The sequence below is a fragment of the Triticum aestivum genome, chromosome 2D (genome assembly GCF_018294505.1).
Source record: "Triticum aestivum cultivar Chinese Spring chromosome 2D, IWGSC CS RefSeq v2.1, whole genome shotgun sequence".
NCBI lineage: Eukaryota > Viridiplantae > Streptophyta > Magnoliopsida > Poales > Poaceae > Triticum > Triticum aestivum.
In genome coordinates this window covers 171,613,764-171,630,475 of record NC_057799.1, presented here as the reverse complement: position 1 = coordinate 171,630,475, position 16,712 = coordinate 171,613,764, and positions in this window count along the sequence as shown.

Below are 16,712 nucleotides of genomic sequence, written 5' to 3'. Positions count from 1 at the left end.
TAATGTTGATCCTATTGTTCCTACCGCTTATATTGACAAACCACCTTTACCTGTTAGAATAAAGGATCATGCTAAAGCTTCAACTATGGTTCGTAAGAGTAATGCTAGAACACCTACACCCTCTGAGCAAATTAAAGTTGAACCTAGTATTGCTATGTTTAAGGATCTCTTGGTCGATAATATTGATGGGCATATTATTTAATTCTGTGATGAAGCTGCTAGAATTGCTAGACCCGATACTAAAAATAAACATAGACCTATTGTAGGCATGCCTGTTATTTCTGTTAAAATAGGAGATCATTGCTATCATGGCTTATGTGATATGGGTGCTAGTGCGAGTGCAATACCTCATTCTTATACGAAGAAATTATGCATGATATTGCACCTACTAAGATAGAAGATATTGATGTTACAATTAAGCTTGGCAATAGAGATACTATTTCGCCAATTGGGATTGTTAGAGATGTTGAAGTCTTGTGTGGGAAAGTTAAATATCCTACTGATTTTCTTGTTCTTGCTTCCCCACAAGATGACTTTTGTCCCATTATATTTGGTAGACCCTTCTTGAATACTCTTAATGCTAAGATAGATTACGAAAAGGATATTGTTACCGTTGGTTTAGGGGATATGTCTCATGATTTTGAGTTTTGCTAAATTTCGTAGACAACCCCATGATAAAGAATTTCCTAGTAAAGATGAAATTATTGGTCTTGCCTCCATTGTCGTGCCTCCTAATGATCCTTTAGAAAAATATTTGCTAGACCATGAAAATGATATGTTTATGAATGAAAGAAGGGAAATCGACGAAGTATTCTTTAAACAGGGACCTATTTTGAAACACAACTTGCGTGTTGAAATTTTAGGGGATCCTCCTCCACCCAAGGGTGATCCCGTGTTTGAGCTTAAACCATTACCTGCTACTCTTACATATGCTTATCTTGATGAAAAGAAGATATATCCTGTTATTATTAGTGCTAACCTTTAAGAGCAGGAAGAAGAGAAATTATTGAAAACTCTGAAGAAGCACCATGCTGCTATTGGATATACTCTTGATGATCTTAAGGGCATTAGTGCCACTCTATACCAGCACAAAATAAAGTTGGAGAAAGACCCTAAACCAGTTGTTGATCACCAACGACGGTTAAATCCTAAGATGAAAGAAGTGGTAAGAAATGAAATACTAAAGCTTCTGGAGGCAGGTATAATTTATCCCGTTGCTGATAGTCAGTGGGTAAGTCCTGTCCATTGTGTCCCTAAAAAGGGAGGTATTACTATTGTTCCTAATGATAAAGATGAATTGATCCCACAAAGAATTGTTACATGTTATAGAATGGTAATTGACTTCCGCAAATTAAATAAAGCTACTAGAAAGAATCATTACCCTTTACCTTTTATTGATCAAATGCTAGAAAGATTATCCAAACATACACCATTCTACTTTCTAGACGGTTATTCTGGTTTCTCTCAAATACCTGTGTCAAAAGAGGATCAGGAAAATACCACTTTTACTTGCCCTTTTGGTACCTTTGCTTATAGACGTATGCCTTTTGGTCTATGTAATGCACGTGCTATCTTTCAAAGATGCATGACTGCTATATTCTCTGACTTTTGTGAAAAGATTGTTGAGGTTTTCATGGATGATTTCTCCGTGTATGGAACTTCTTTTGATGATTGCTTAAGCAACCTTGATCGAGTTTTGCAGAGATATGAAGAAACTAATCTTTTCTTGAATTGGGAGAAGTGCCACTTTATGGTTAATGAAGGTATTGTCTTGGGGCATAAAATTTCTGAAAGAGGTATTGAAGTTGATAAAGCTAAAGTTGATGCTATTGAAAAGATGCCATGTCCTAAGGACATTAAAGGTATAAGAAGTTTCCTTGGTCATGCCGGTTTTTATAGGAGGTTCATTAAAGACTTCTCAAAAATTTCTAGGCCTCTGACTAATCTCTTACAAAAAGATGTTCCTTTTGTCTTTGATGATGATTGTGTAGAAGCATTTGAAATACTTAAGAAAGCCTTGATTTCTGCACCTATTGTTCAGCCACCTGATTGGAATTTACCCTTTGAAATTATGTGTGATGCTAGTGATTATGCTGTAGGTGCTGTTCTAGGACAAAGAGTTGATAAGAAATTAAATGTTATCCAATATGCTAGTAAAACTCTAGACAGTGCCCAGAGAAATTATGCTACTACTGAAAAAGAATTTTTAGCAGTTGTATTTGCTTGTGATAAGTTCAGACCTTATATTGTTGATTCTAAAGTAACTGTTCACACTGATCATGCTGCTATTAAATATCTTATGGAAAAGAAAGATGCTAAACCTAGACTTATTAGATGGGTTCTCTTGCTACAAGAATTTGATTTGCATATTATTGATAGAAAGGGAGCTGAGAACCGCATTGCAGACAACTTATCTAGGTTAGAGAATGTTCTTGATGACCCACTACCTATTGATGATAGTTTTCCTGATGAACAATTAGCTGTCATAAATGCTTCTCGTACTGCTCCATGGTATGCTGATTATGCTAATTACATTGTTGCTAAATTTATACCACCTAGTTTCACATACCAGCAAAAGAAAAAAGTTTTTCTATGATTTAAGACATTACTTCTGGGATGACCCACACCTTTATAAAGAAGGAGTAGATGGTGTTATTAGAAGTTGTGTACCTAAGCATTAACAGGAACAGATCCTACGCAAGTGTCACTCCGAGGCTTATGGAGGACACCACATTGGAGATAGAACTGCACATAAGGTATTACAATCCAGTTTTTATTGGCCTACTCTTTTCAAAGATGCCCGTAAGTTTGTCTTGTCTTGTGACGAATGTCAAAGAATTGGTAATATTAGTAGACGTCAAGAAATGCCTATGAAATATTCACTTGTTATTGAACCATTTGATGTTTGGGGCTTTTATTATATGTGTCGTTTCCTTCCTCTAATGGGTATACACATATTTTAGTTGCTGTTGATTACGTTACTAAGTGGGTAGAAGCTATTCCAACTAGTAGTGTTGATCATAACACCTCTATTAAGATGCTTAAAGAAGTTATTTTTCCGAGGTTTGGAGTCCCTAGATACTTAATGACTGATGGTGGTTCACATTTTATTCATGGTGCTTTTCGTAAAATGCTTGCTAAGTATGATGTTAATCATAGAATTGCATCTCCATACCACCCACAGTCTAGTGGTCAAGTAGAACTGAGTAATAGAGAGATTAAATTAATTTTGCAAAAGACTATTAATAGATCTAGAAAGAATTGGTCCAAGAAACTTGATGATGCATTATGGGCCTATAGAACTGCATATAAAAATCCTATGGGTATGTCTCCGTATAAAATGGTTTATGGAAAAGCATGTCACTTACCTCTCGAACTAGAACATAAGGCATATTGGGCCATTGAATAGCTCAATTATGATTTCAAACTTGTCGGTGAGAAGAGACTATTTGACATTAGCTCACTTGATGAGTGGAGAACCCAGGCCTATGAGAATGCCAAACTGTTTAAAGAAAAAGTTAAAAGATGGCATGACAAAAGGATACAAAAGCGTGAGTTTAATGTAGGTGATTATGTATTGTTATACAACTCTCGTTTAAGATTTTTTGCAGGAAAAATCCTCTCTAAATGGGAAGGTCCTTATGTTATTGAGGAGGTCTATCGCTCCGGTACCATAAAAATCAACAACTTCGAAGGCACAAATCCGAAGGTGGTGAATGGTCAAAGAATCAAAAATTATATCTCAGGTAATCCCATAAATGTTGAAACCAATGTTATTGATACCGTAACCCCGGAGGACTACATAAGGGACACTTTCCAGAACATTTCAGACTCTGAAAAGGAATAGGTATATGGTACGATAAGTAAACCGACTCCAAAACAATTCTGATAGAAATTTTTCTCCGTTTTGGAATATTTAAGAAAATAGGAAAATAAGAAGCAGTCCAAAAGGGACACGAAGCTTCCATGAGGGTGGAGGGTGCGCCCTACCCCCTGGGCGCGCCCCCTGCCTCGTGGGCACCTCGTGTGCCCTCCGGACTCTGTTTTCTTGCACGATACTTCTTTTGGTCGGTAAAAATTCATTATATAATCTCCCGAAGGTTTTGACCCGTACCACGACACAACCCTGTGTTTTTGTTTTGAGTTGTTTCTACCGTGGATTAGAGCAATATGTCATCCCAGGATTCGAATGGAGAAAGTTATGTGGTTGATTACTTTGCAGACCCTAAGGTCTAGGGGGACTTGGAGCACTGTGGTTGGACCACGGAGGAAGAAGAAGACTATGAGCCTAGGGGAAAGGAGGAGACGAGCTCAGATGAAGATGAAGTCCCATTACCTCAACCTGGGGACATGCATGTGGAGTTAAAAAAGTCAAGCCTCCCTGATAGGGCAAAGAAACCTAAGATCGAGTTTATCCCTTTTCGCCTCTTGCAGGAGAACAAATAGGAATTATGCAAAAAGATATTAAGCCTTGAGCAGGAGATCGATGACCTAAGGGAGCAAAATTCTACCCTCAAGCGCAAATTAAGGAACAAGCCTACATCATCACCACCTCCGAAGAAAGAGACATACATACATGGGTATGGGCACTCCCCTTGGCAACTGCCAAGCTTGGGGGAGGTGCCCCGGTATCGTATCACCATCACACTTCTATATTTACCGTTTTTCTTAGTTCAATCCTTTTGGTTATATATTGATCTAGTAGAATAAAGTTCAGTATGATCTAGCTTTGAGTTTTTGTATTGATCCTTATCTATGTAATCGAGTCCTTGAGCTATATATAATAAAGATTAGTCTTGAGTCGAGGGCTTGGTTATCTTTCTATGATCTTGAGGGAATAAAAGAAAAGAAAAAAAGAACAAAAAGAAATAAAGAGATCATATTGATCTTATGGAGAGTAATGACTTCACATATAAAAAGTATGATGAATAAAAGTTGTTGAGAGTTGACAAACATAGTTTTGGTCATCGTGCAATTAATAGGAAGTAATAAAGAAAGAGAAGTTTTCACATATAAATATACTATCTTGGACATCTTTTATGATTGTGAGCACTCATTAAAATATGACATGCTAAAAAGTTGATGTTGGACAAGGAAGACAACGTAATGGGTTGTGTTTTCTTATATCCGAAATAAACTATATTGTCATGGATCATCCAATAGGTTGAGCTTGCCTTCCCCCTCATGCTAGCCAAATTCTTTGCACCAAGTAGAGATACTACTTGTGCTTCTAAATATCCTTAAACCCAGTTTTGCCATGAGAGTCCACCATATCTACCTATGGATTGAGTAAGATCCTTCAAGTAAGTTGTCATTGCTGCCAGCAATAAAAATTGCTCTCTAAATATGTATGATCTATTAGTGTGGAGAAAATAAGCTTTATACGAGCTTGTGATATGGAAGAAATAAAAGCGACAGACTGCATAATAAATGTCCCTATCACAAGTGGCAATATAAAGTGACGTTCTTTTGCATTAAGATGTTGTGCATCCAACCATAAAAGCACATGACAACCTTTGCTTCCCTCTGCGAAGGGCCTATCTTTTATTTTTGTCTTCTACCTTATATAAGAGTCATGGTGATCTTCACCTTTCCTTTTTACACTTTATCCTTTGGCAAGCACTATGTGTTGGAAAGATCTTGATATATATATCCAATTGGATGTGGGTTTTCATAAAGCATTATTGTTGACGTTACCCTTGAGGTAAAAGGTTGGGAGGCAAAACTATAAGCCCCTATCTTTCTCTGTGTCCGATTAAAACTTCATACCCATAAGTATTGGGTGAGTGTTAGCAATTGTGAAAGACTAAATGATAGTTGAGTATGTGGACTTGCTAAAAAGCTCATATATTGACTCTTTCCGATGTTATGATAAATTGCAATTGCTTCAATGACTGAGATTATAGTTTGCTAGTCTTTCAATGAAGTTTCTGATTCATACTTGACATTGTGAATAGATTGTTACTTTAGCATAAGAAATCATATGACAATATATATATGTTGCTATTCTAAGAATGATCATGATGCCCTCATGTTCGTATTTTATTTTATCGACACCTCTATCTCTAAACATGTGGACATATTTTTCAATATCGGCTTCCACTTGAGGACAAGCGAGTTCCAAGCTTGGGGGAGTTGATACGTCCATTTTGCATCATGCTTTTATATCGATATTTATTGCATTATGGGCTGTTATTACACATGATGTCACAATACTTATGCCTTTTCTCTCTTATTTTAAAAAGCTTACATGAAGAGGGAGAATGCCGGCAGCTGGAATTCTAGGCTGGAAAAGAAGCAAATATTATAGACCTATTCTGCACAACTCCAAAAGTCCTGGAACTCCATGAAAGTCAGTTTTGGAATATATTAAAAATATTGGGCGAAGAAAGCACCAGAGGGGGGCCACCCACTGTCTACGAGGGTGGAGGGCGTGCCCCCTGCCACGTCGGCCACCTGGAAGCCCCCGATGCCCATCTTCTGGTATAAGGTGTCTGTTGCCCTGGAAAAAATTAAAAGGAAGCTTTCGGGACGAAGCGTCGGCGTCTCGAGGCGGAACCTTGGCGGAACCAATCTAGGGCTCCGGCGGAGTTGTTCTGTCGGGGAAACATCCCTCTGGGAGGGGGAAATCGTCACCATCGTCATCACCATCGATCCTCTCATCGGGAGGGGATCAATCTCCATCATCATCTTCACCAGCACCATCTCCTCTCAAACCCTAGTTCATCTCTTGTAACCGATCTTTGTCTCAAAACCTCAGATTGGTACATGTGGGTTGCTAGTAGTGTTGATTACTCCTTGTAGTTGATGCTAGTTGGTTTATTCGGTGGAAGATTATATGTTCAGATCCTTTATGCATATAATACCCCTCTGATTATGAATATGAATATGATTTGTGAGTAGTTACGTTTGTTCCTGAGGACATGGGAGAAGTCTTGTTATAAGTAGTCATGTGAATTTGGTATCCGTTCGATATTTTGATGAGATGTATGTTGTCTTTCCTCTAGTGGTTTTATGTGAATGTCGACTACATGACACTTCACCATTGTTTGGGCCTAGGGGAAGGCATTGGGAAGTAATAAGTAGATGATGGGTTGCTAGAGTGACAGAAGCTTTAACCCTAGTTTATGCGTTGCTTCGTAAGGGGCTGATTTGGATCCATATGTTTCATGCTACGGTTAGGTTTACCTTAATTCTTCTTTCGTAGTTGCGGATGCTTGCGAAGGGGGTTAATCATAAGTGGGATGCTTGTACAAGGAAGGGCAGTACCCAAGCACCGGTCCACCCACATATCAAATTATCAAAGTAACGAACGCGAATCATATGAGCATGATGAAAACTAGCTTGACGATAATTCCCATGTGTCCTCGGGAGCAGTTTCGTTTATATAAGAGTTTGTGCAGGCTTGTACTTTGCTACAAAAAGGATTGGGCCACCTTGCTGCACCTTGTTTACTTTTGTTACTTGTTACCCGTTATGAATTACCTTATCACAAAACTATCTGTTACCGATAATTTCAGTGCTTGCAGAGAATACCTTACTGAAAACTGCTTGTCATTTCCTTCTGCTCCTCGTTGGGTTCGACACTCTTACTTATCGAAAGGACTATGATAGGCCCCCTATACTTGTGGGTCATCAGCCATCTTCCTATCGCGGGTAATGGGGATCAACATCAACACAGCCCCGCTGCCTCGTTTGCCGCCGACAACCGGTAACGTCAAGGAAGCGACGATCTCCACGTTGGTCGTGGAAGAGCGGCAGGAGCTACTGCCCACGGCGCCCATGTTGTTTGTGCTGAACGGAGGCGTGGCGACTTTGCTGCCCCCTGTGAGGGTGGGATGCATGGAGGAGAAGCTCGCGGGCGAGGCCATGACCCCCACAGGTTTGTCGCTGATCACCAGCGATGAGCGGCACATCATGGTGATGCCATCTTCCTTGAAGATCTCTCCGAGCATGGTGACAAAGATGAAGGAATGGGGGACTATGAACCCTACTCCCCGCCTTGTCGTGGTGCTGTTTTTGGTCACAATGGTTGCCATTATGACTGTCGTGATCAAGATGACCGTGACAACCAAGCAAGAGTGAAGTTACATGTGCCATCCTTCACGGGAAAAGAGGATCCGGATACATATCTTGAGTGCGAGGAGAAATGTGATCAAATCTTCCGCATCCATGGTTTTTCTGAAGCCAAGAGAGTTTATCTTCATGTTATGGAGTTCTCTGGTTATGCTCTTACATGGTGGAATCAACTGCAAGACGACCGGTTAATGTCGGGCAATAATGATATCCGCAGCTGGACTTTGATGAAGGAAGTCATGAGGCGCCGTTTGGTTCCATCATACTATGAGAGGCAATTGTACAAGAGGTTTTAGGGGCTCGCTCAAGGTTTCCACACTGTTGAAGAGTACTATAAAGAGATGGAGGTGCTGCAAATTCGGACAAAAAACCCGTGAAAGTGTTGAGGCGAAGATGGTGAGATTTTTTACATGGGGCTGAATGATGAAATATCAGATTTTGAGGGATGTTCCTTTGATACATTACAAGATTGTGGTACATCAAGCTTATAAACAGTGAGGAATAGAGTTATTGTTAATGGTTGTACTCGTGCTTTCCAAGGGCGCACCACCTCACACTCATGGCAGCAAACACAACAGCCATATTGGTTCCTCAGTTTGAGGGTGCACCACCGAGACACCCACATGCCTCGACGGCTTCCTCACCTGCTTATTCGCAATTCAAGATAAAGAGGTCATCAGGCACAGCGGTAGTATCCTCTGGCTCCACCTCCAGGAAAAGAGTTCTACACCAACAGCGACATTTCAATCCACAAGTGCAAAGGAAGAGGTCATATTTCTTCGGAATGTCCAGCAAAGAACTATGATCATCATTGAGAGCGAGTGTGAATGGGAGTCTAAAAGTGACCCTGAAGGTGGCATGATGAAGTGGAAGATGAGCAAGAATTGGGAAGTAGGAGGAACTATTTTTCTTCATGAGGAACTTGATGGAGAGCTTTGGTTGTATGTCTTCACTTAAGCCCAGTTGTGAGAGGAAAAGAGCAGTGCCATAACTTAACCCATTGCAATATCATCAAATACCAAGGATTTGATAGTGCAGCGTAACAAATTGCTGCACGGAAGGTCGAAGAGATTAATTTGCAACACACATACCATGCATGGTTGAAATTCTTAATCGTTGACATATAACGCCCACGATGCGGCTATATCTCCCACGTGTCGAGGCACGACTTAGAGGCATAACCGCATAGTGGTTTTGTCGCAAGAAGGGTCATCTTCACACAATCCCATGTAATGAACAAGAATGGGATAAAGAGTTGGCTTACAATCGCCACTTCACACAATACATAATATATCATACATCATCCAAAATACAATCATATAGACCGACTACGGTCAAAATCCAGATGAAAATAAGACAACCCCAAATGCTAGATCCCCGATCGTCCCAACTGGGCTCCACTACTGATCATCAGGAAAAGACACATAGTAACGACCACGTTCCTCGTCGAACTCCCACTTGAGATCGACGCCATCATCTGCACTGGCATCGTCGGCACCTGCAACTGTTTTGGTAGAATCTGTGAGTCACGGGGACTCAGCAATCTCACACCCGCGAGATCAAGACTATTTAAGCTTGTAGGAAAGAGGAGTAGTGAGGTGGAGCTGCAGCGGCAAAAGCATATATGATGGCTAACTTGCGCAAATGAGAGCGAGAAGAGAAGCAACGGAACGGTCGTCATCTAGCAATGACCAAGAAGAGGTCCTGAACACCTACTTACGTCATACATAACACAGACCGTGTTCACTTCCCGGACTCCGCCGAGAAGAGACCATCACGGCTACTCACGCAGTTGATGTATTTTACTTGGGTCAAGTGACAAGTTATCTACAACCGGACATTAACAAATTCCCATCTGCCTCATAACCGCGGGCACGGCTTTCGAAAGATAATACCCTGCAGGGGTGTCCCAACTTAGCCCATCATAAGCTCTCACGGTCAACGAAGGATAAACCTTCTCCCGGAAAGACCCGATCAGTCTCGGAATCCAGGTTTACAAGACATCTCGACAATGGTAAAACAAGACCAGCAAAGCCGCCCGAATGTGCCGACAAATCCCGATAGGAGCTGCACATATCTCGTTCTCAGGGCACACCGGATGGGCAAGACGTCGGGTTGGCATAGACCCTGGTTGCCCAGGGGGCGCCGGACATCGCCCAGTTTGGGCCAACATTCGAAGGAACACTGGTCCGAGGGTTAAAATAAGATGACCCTCAGGCTTGCGAAAACACGGGGGAAAAAGGCTTAGGTAGCAAATAGTAAAACCAAAGTTGGGCCTTGCTGGAGGAGTTTTGTTCAAAGCGAACTGTCAAGGGGGTCCCATAAATCACCCGACCGTGTAAGGAACGCAAACTCAAGGAACATAATCCCGGTATAACAGTAACTAGGGCGGCAAGAGTGGAACAAAACACCAGGCATAAGGCCGAGCCTTCCACCCTTTACCAAATATATATAGATGCATTAATTAAATAAGAGATATTGTGATATCCCAACATATCCATGTTCCGACATGGAACAAACTTCAACTTCACCTGCAACTAGCAACGCTATAAGAAGGGCTGAGCAAAAGCGGTAACATAGCCAAACAACGGTTTGCTAGGAAAGGATGGTTAGGGCTGACATGGCTAAAATGGGAGACATGATATAGCAAGTGATAGGTAGCGAGCATGGCAATAGAGCGAACAACTAGCATAGCAAAGATAGAAGTGATTTCGAGGGGTGGTCATCTTGCCTGCAAGGTTCTCAGAGTTGTCGAAAGCTTGATCCTCATAAGCGTACTCGACAGGTTCCTCGTTCACGAACTCATCTCCCGGCTCTACCCAAGACAAGAACACAAACAAACGGAACCACAATCAACAACGAGAAATGCGCAAGCAACATGATGCAAAACATGTATGATATGCAAGATATGATATGCGATGCATATGCGTGCTCCGGAGGGAAAAAGATGAACATGGCAGTAACTTGGAAAACCAAGCATGCCACTTGAAAGGTGAGATGATTTCGGTCGAAATCGATATAAAGATCACCGGAATCGGATGCACGGTTTGCAAATGGCAAGCAAAACAAGAATGACACGAATCTGCGATTAACAGCAAGATAGCACTTAAAATGCAACAAACAACAATGCTACAGCACCCGAACATAGCAAAAAAGCACATGGAAGTAATCCAAAGGACATGCTTGACAAAAGATGAACACTGAGCTACGGCTAGTTCACAAAATATGAAGCTCAAACAAGCATGGCAAAAGTGCAAAAGATTACAGGTTCACAGACTTAGTGAAAAACTGGACATGGCAGTAAACAGCATCAGGTAGCAATGTTCAGAGCACGAAATCAACATGCTACAGGAACTTAACATAGCAAAACAAGGCATGGCAGTGTTCTACTAAAAGCAGATGACAAAAGTCCCTTAATGACCATAAGCCAGAAAGGATCAGAAGATATGATGGCAAGCATGTAAACATAGCAAGTTTCGTTATCAGGTTTCAGACTTAGCAGAAAACAGAGCATGGCAGAAATAATAATATGTAGGCCTCTTTGTGAGCTCGATAGACTCACTACAGAGCAATGCATGACAAACCAAGCATACCTACAGCAAGGTGGCATGTTTGTGAAGCTAACCATGGCAAGAACAATTACATAGCATGTATGGATCAACTACAATAAGCTTGGCAAGATTGCAAATCATGTTAAGAATCTGCCAGAAATATTTTATAGGAAAAGTAGAGCAAGATTGAGTCATGCTATGGCACACCATAATTGCAAACAATTGCAGTAATGGATCAATTACAACTATAGTTACAAAACATCCTTACTGAACATCTCCAAAATATGCATGGATCTCTCTGTAGCATCAAGTTTACATGGCAACAAAATTACAGCAGACAAGGACTTTGCATGCTTGTGCTAGTCACCACAGAGATCACAAAAATACATGGACTATACCACTAGAAATATGGCATGGCATACTTCAAAACACATGTAGAGCGCATGCTCAAAAGATGCACAGATTTAATGATACGAAAATGACAAATCTCCAAGTTCTGATAAGAACCAGAGATTAACAGCAACTAGCCCTCTTCCAATGAAGATTTGGGCATCAAGATGACCTCTAATGAACATGGTGCAATTGAACAAAATGAAGAGCATCACGAGAAGAACAATTTGACATATTAGACGCGCGAATCGGAGCTACATGCAAGGAGTTATAGCATCGGGAACAGAGGCACATGCTGATGAAATATAGAGACTTGGAAGAAATTCGGGGTCGCGAGAAAAGTCAACGGGACAGTTACCGATCGGTTCTGAGCCCGTGGGTCTCGAGCTCGTCGGCCGGAGGAGAAGAAGGGGCCGGCGGTGGCGGCCGACGCCGGAGGAGGAGGGGGCCTAGAGGGCGGCGGTCGCCGGCGGGGGCGGCGCGGCACCGGCGGGTGGCGGCGCCGGCGGGCCCAAGGCGCGGCGGCGGCGGGACGCAGCACGGCTGCCGGCGGCGGCGACCGCTGCGGCGGCGGAGGCGCGCGGAGGCAGGCGCGAGGCGGCAGCGGATCGGGCCGGGTGGGCCCCGCCTGGGCCCGGCGGGCCGGCGGCGAGGAGAGAGAGGAGGCGACGTGTCGCCACGGGATTGGATGGGGCGCGGCGGCGGACGTTGTCCGGCCGGAACGGATTCGTCCGGCTCGGCGCGGAGGGAGAGGGTTAGGGTTCGTCTGTGATTTCGTTTTTCGGGATGCCCACATATTTATAGGTAGAGGGAGCTAGGAGGCTCCAAATGAGGTGCGGTTTTCGCCCACACGATCGTGATCGAACGACCTAGAGCATGGAAGAGAGTTTGGTGGGTTTTGGGCTGGTTTTGGAGGGGGTTTTTGCTGGACACTCAAATGGACTTTGCGGATGCCCGGTTAACCGATGGAGTACCAAACGACCTCCGAATGGAACGAAACTTGATCGGTAGTCTCCGGGTGGTATAATAAGACCACTTGACAAGCCTCGGTCCATTCCGAGAAAGTTTGACACACGCACACGAAAGAAAACAAGAGGGAAGCACCGGAGGAGATAGGAGCGCCGGATTGGAAAGCGGACAACGGGGAAAATGCTCGGATGCATGAGACGAACACGTATGCGAATGCAATGCACATGATGACATGATATGAAAATGCATGACATGACAAAATACAAAACGAAAGACAAAACCTGACAACGGAGGGAAAAACATAACACATAGCCGAAAATGGCAAGAGTCGGAGTTACAAATATGGCAAGTTACATGCGGGGTGTTACAACACTCCACCACTACGAGAGGATCTCATCCCGAGATCTATGACTGAAAGAACTCCGGATATTCGGAACGGAGATGGTCCTCGCGTTCCCAGGTGGCTTCCCGGTCGGAATGGTGCGACCACTTCACTTTCAGAAATTTGATTGACTTGTTGCGAGTCGTGCGCTCAGTTTCCTCAAGAATAGCAACGGGGTGCTCATGATAAGACAAATCTTCCTGGAGATCAATCTCTTCGAAGTTGATAGTGCGCTCAGGTGTCTTGAAGCACTTGCGGAGCTGTGACACGTGGAACACATCGTGCACGTTCGCGAAGTTGGAAGGAAGCTCAAGTTGATAGGCGAGGTCGCCTCTTTTGCCAATGATCTTGAAAGGACCCACGTATCTAGGGGCAAGCTTCCCTTTGATACCGAAGCGACGAGTGCCTTTCATTGGAGAGCCGCGGAGGTAGACATGGTCTCCGATCTCGAAAGCCAAATCACGATGCTTACTATCATAGTAGCTCTTCTGACGCGATTGCGCGGCTTTGAGATTATCACGGATGACTTTACACATTTCTTCAGCTTCAGTGATTAAGTCATTGCCAAGAAGTTGGCGTTCACCAGTCTCTGACCAATTGAGAGGAGTACGGCACTTTCTGCCATAGAGAATCTCGAATGGGGCCTTGCCCGAACTCGCTTGGAAGCTGTTGTTGTAGGAGAATTCAGCATATGGAAGACAATCTTCCCATTTCATGCCAAAGGAAATGACACAAGCCCTGAGCATATCTTCAAGAATTTGATTGACTCGCTCGACTTGGCCACTAGTTTGCGGATGGAAAGATGTGCTGAAGCGAATGTTAGTGCCCATGGCCTTCTGGAAGGAGTCCCAGAACTTAGAGGTGAAGATGCTTCCACGATCTGAAGAAATCAATTGTGGAATGCCGTGCAAGGAGACAATTCTGGAGGTGTAAAGCTCTGCCAGCTGAGCTGCTGTGATGGATTCTTTGATAGGAAGGAAATGAGCCACTTTAGAAATCTTGTCGATGACAACAAAGATAGCATCATTTCCGCGCTTGGACTTTGGAAAACCAGTCACGAAGTCCATTTCGATATGATCAAACTTCCATTCTGGGATAGCAAGAGGTTGGAGGAGACCAGCTGGTCGTTGGTGTTCTGCTTTCACTCTTCGACAGACATCACATTCATTCACGAATTGAGCAATTTCTCGCTTCATTCGAGTCCACCAATACGACTGCTTGAGGTCATGATACATCTTCGTACTTCCAGGATGAATGGAAAGGAGAGAATTGTGTGCCTCGTTCATTATGACTTTCCTTAGATCACCTTTAGGAACCACAATCCGGTCCTCGAAGAACAAAGTGTCTCTGTCATCAATGCGATAGCACTTGTATTTGGAAAGACCCTTGTCGATACCACGTTTCACCTTCTTCACCATGGCATCAAGGAGTTGTGCCTCACGAATTTGATCTTCCAAAGTAGGAGATACTATGAGGTTGGCAAGAACGCCTTGAGGAACAACTTGGAGATTCAGCTTGCGGAAAGCTTCACAAAGATCCGGTTGGAAAGGCTTGAGGATTAAGCTGTTGCAATAAGCCTTCCTGCTTAAAGCATCTGCAATGACATTTGCTTTGCCTGGAGTATATTCAATACTCGGATTGTACTCTTGAATAATTTCGACCCATCGAGTCTGCCTGAGGTTGAGGTTGGGCTGAGTGAAGATATACTTGAGACTCTTGTGATCAGTGAAAATGTCCACTTGTCTTCCCAACAAGAGATGTCTCCACGTAATCAATGCATGGACAACTGCCGCCAACTCAAGATCGTGAGTGGGGTAGTTCTTCTCGTTGGGCTTCAACTGCCGAGAGGTATAGGCCACAACTTTCTTCTCTTGCATTAACACAGCACCGAGACCTTGGAGAGAAGCATCACAGAAAACTTCATACGGCTTGGATTCATCAGGAGGAGTCAAGACAGGAGCTGTGACTAGTTTCTCTTTGAGAGTGTTGAAAGCAACGTCACACTCAGGAGACCAGACATACTTCACATGCTTCTGAAGGAGGTTGGAAAGAGGCTTTGCAATCTTGGAGAAATTCTCAACGAATCTTCGGCAATAGCTTGCAAGACCCAGAAAACTGCGGAGCTGCTTGACATTTTGAGGAGGTTCCCAATCCACAACTGCGGACACCTTCTCGGGGTTAACAGCGATGCCCTTGGCAGAGATGATGTGACCAAGGAAAAGAACTTCATCGAGCCAAAACTCACATTTGGAGAACTTCGCATAGAATTGATACTCTCTGAGCTTGTCGAGCACCAATCGCAAATGTTTGGCATGATCCTGCTTATTCTTGGAGAAGACCAAGATATCATCGAGATACACCAGAACGAATTCATTGGTATAGGGGTTGAAGATGAAATTCATCATCCGAGAGAACACTGGAGGAGCATTGACAAGGCCGAAAGACACGACAGTATATTCATAAGAACCAAAGCTTGTTCTGAATGCTGTCTTGGGAATATCTTCTTCACGAATGCGAATCTGATGATAACCCATACGAAGGTCAAGCTTCGAGAATACTTTAGCACCTTTGAGTTGCTCAAATAGCTCATTGATGTTGGGAAGTGGATACTTGTTCTTGATTGTCTTCTTGTTCAATGGACGGTAGTCGACACAAAGTCGGTCCGTGCCATCCTTCTTCTTGACAAAAAGAACACCACAACCCCATGGAGAAGAACTCGGTCTGATAAAACCCAGACGCTCTTGTGCATCGAGCTACTTCTTTAATTCCTTCAGCTCGTTGGGTCCAAGCTTGTATGGACGCTTGCAAACGGGTTCAGTGCCTGGCTCTAGTTCGATAACGAACTCAACTGGCCGGTGCGGAGGCATACCCGGAAGCTCTTCTGGAAAGACATCTTGATACTCACAAACGACTGGAATTTGAGAGATGGCATTCAATTCGCCCTTCTCATTGATAGAGAAAAACCGAATGGTTTCATCACGAGCAGCAAAAATAATCACATCCTTAGACGAGTGTGTCAATTGAATTTCCCTGGCAGCACAATCAAGTTGAGCCTTGTGCTTAGAAAGCCAGTCCATCCCGAGAATAAGATCAATATCCGAGTCACCAAGGACCATTGGAGAAGACTGGAATTTATAATTGCCCATCTTGATAGAAACATCGGGAGCCATCATTTTGGTATTCATGAATAATCCCGGAGAGGAAACCGCTATCGGCTTAGGAAGATCAACAGTATGCAAATTGTTCATGGATGCAAAAGGTCTTGATATGAAAGAAATAGATGCACCAGTAACAAAAAGAACTTTTGCAGGAATATCATTAACAGGAAGATTACCCATTATCAC